General features: G+C 37.3%; 1 pseudogene; it reads left to right on the top strand.

Annotated features, from left to right (window-relative positions):
* Positions 1–1,371: 1,371 nt before the first annotated feature.
* Positions 1,372–1,861, top strand: LOC102894431 (annotated as a pseudogene).
* The last annotated feature ends 563 nt before the right edge of the window (positions 1,862–2,424 follow it).

Here is a 2,424-nt window from a genome sequence, read left to right as displayed (position 1 = left end):
GATTTAGCAACCATATGGCAATTATGGTTTTAATTTTTTGAAGAATCATCATACTGTTTTTCATAGTGTTTGCATTACTTTATATTCTCAGCAACAGTGTACAAGGGTTCCAATTTTTCCACATTGCCACCAACACTTGTTATTTTCTTTTTTTTTTGATAGTGGCTGCCTTAATGGGTTAAATTAGGTGGTAACAAAAGCCCTTTTGTTGAGCTAATGTCTTCTTGCATTTTAAAATTATTTTTCTGCAATTATTTATAACAAATATGTAAGGAGGACAACAGACACAGCCAAACTCATTACATAGTTGCTCATTGCAAAGTCGCCAGTCTTTAAAACCTCTTGTTTAAATAGTTTCTTTTTGAAAATTTTATGTTAGTTATCTGCTGTGTAATAATTGGCCAAGAAATCAGGGGCTTAAATGAACCTAGGATGATATTCTATTTTTACTCATTAGGGTCTCATTGAATTGGTGAATTGAGGAGGGCAAATGGATTAGAGGTCAGAGTAGAATCATTAAGCTCTAACATCTCTTCTGAATTAAACCGATCGTATTTAAGGAGCTGAGAGCTGTAGTATATTTTTCCAGGCTGTTTCAGAAGATATAAGTCTTTCCTAAAGTATGAGGCTAGAACTTCCCCCAGCCCCTGAAAAACACTCCATATGCAGAATTAATTATAAAAGCACATCAACAAGGTTGAATGATCACCGTGCTCTAAGACAGACACAATTTCTTGTATAACATTATGTGTCTTTTGAATTTCGAAAATTGTAGACATCTAAAAAGGGATCGAAGAAACACAGCACTGACTTTTAATTGTTTCAGGAGGATTTAGCATTATAAAAAGTTTTTTTAATCCAAAAATCCATCATTGTTTGTAAAGGATTTTAGCTCTTCCTGGAGTCTTAGATTGACTGTATTTTAGAGCTGAGTCAGGAGGGAGGACTGGTTTGCCACAGCTGGGTCTGTAATCAGGCCTATTGTCCCCCTTTTGGCAGAAGGGGAAGTTGGCGCAGGTGCGTATAATGTGCCTTTACCTGCTTTCACCCCTGCTGGGAGGGGCACCCCTTTTCTGCCTCCGAAGGCTGTGATCTACATCTTCCCTTCCAAACATGGAGTTCTATATGGTTTGGCCTCGTACTTCGATGGCTTCCCGACCTTGATCAAGGTAGGAAAGCCATTAAAGTTTACCTGGGGGAATTTTGACTTCTAGTGGCTGTGCTTCTGAGCAAATTTTTGGAGGAAAACTCAGAGTTTAAAAATTTGAACATAGGTAGTGGCCTTGTTCTCTGCTGTTCTCTTCTTGTGTCTGCTGACACCATCCTGCTCTCTTTAGCCTCCCACCCACTGTCTCCTTGAAACTGAACACCATGCTTTCAATTAAGTTGCAGAGTTCTGATGGAGAGATATATGAAGTTGATGTTGAAATTGCCAAACAGTCTGACTGTTAAGACCACGTAGGAAGATTTGGGAATGGATGGCAAAGGTAATGATGACTCAGTTCCACTACCAAATGTTAATGCAGCGATGTTTAAAAAGGTAATTCAGTGGTGCCCCCACCACAAGGATGATCCTTCTACTCCTCCTGAGGATGATGAGATCAGAGAAAAACAAACAAATGATGTCCCTGGTTAGGACCTAGAATTCCTGAAAGTTGACCAAGGAATGCTTTTTGAACTTATTCTGGCTGCAAACTAGTTTGACATCAAAGGTGCGATTGATGTTACATGCAAGCCTGGTGCCAGTGTGATCAAGGGGAAAACTGAGGAGATTCGCAAGACCTGCAATATCAAAAATGACCTTACTGAAGAAGAGGAAGCCCACATACATAAAGAGAACCAGTGGTGCAAAGAGAAGTGAAATGTTGTGTCTGACACTGTAATACTGTAAGGATTGTTCCAAATACTAGATGAATTGCTCTGCTTATAATTGTTAATATTGGGTAAACAGTAGACAAATGCAGCAGCAAATCAATTGTATTAGCAGAATATTGTTCTCATTGCATGTGTATTTTGGGTACATATTCCAAACCTATGGCTGAGTTTCTCCCAGTATGATCAAAAGTTTCTTTTTTCTCTGCTCTGAATAAAACTGAACTGTGGGTTCTCTATAGAAAGTGGCATTTTAGGTTTGCCCTCTTTTTGTTAGGCTATTTTTGGCTAGTTTATTGTCCAGTTAACTTTATTTTAATGACCTTTTAAAAGTTGACATTGTAAATAAAACAACTTGCAAGTTTTCTGAAATAGAAAAAAAATGTCAACATAAAGACATCAAATATCAGGCTACTGTAAAAATTGATAAGCATCTTTTTTCTTATCTCTCAGTTCAATTTGGAAAGAAACTTCAGTATAGGTTTTTTTTTTAAAAAAACTTCTTTGTATATGGAACATTTCAAACCTATACAACATAAATAGGATAATGGA

Source organism: Pteropus alecto, unplaced genomic scaffold (genome assembly GCF_000325575.1).
Source record: "Pteropus alecto unplaced genomic scaffold, ASM32557v1 scaffold3, whole genome shotgun sequence".
Taxonomy (NCBI): domain Eukaryota; kingdom Metazoa; phylum Chordata; class Mammalia; order Chiroptera; family Pteropodidae; genus Pteropus; species Pteropus alecto.
This window is presented reverse-complemented; position numbering and strand designations above follow the sequence as displayed.